The sequence below is a fragment of the Pteropus vampyrus genome, unplaced genomic scaffold, assembly GCF_000151845.1.
Source record: "Pteropus vampyrus isolate Shadow unplaced genomic scaffold, Pvam_2.0 Scaffold664, whole genome shotgun sequence".
NCBI classification, from domain to species: Eukaryota; Metazoa; Chordata; class Mammalia; order Chiroptera; family Pteropodidae; genus Pteropus; species Pteropus vampyrus.
This window is the reverse complement of record NW_011889445.1, coordinates 107545-107783: the sequence shown is the minus strand read 5'-3', so window position 1 is coordinate 107783 and position 239 is coordinate 107545.

The window sequence follows — 239 nt, the reverse complement described above, 5'->3', positions numbered from 1 at the left end:
GTAGATTGTACGCTGTTGAGGACAATCTCTGAGCTGGAAGATATAGCAATAGAATCCTTAAACCTGGAAAGCAAAGAGAAAAAAGATTTTAAAATCATCAGAATATCCAAGAAGTATGTGACAACTACAAAAGTAGAACATACACATATTAAGATACCAGAAGTAGAAGAATGACAGTAAGGGCCAGAAAAAGATCTATGCAATCCATGAGGCGAAATGGAAAAAAAAAAAAAAAAAAA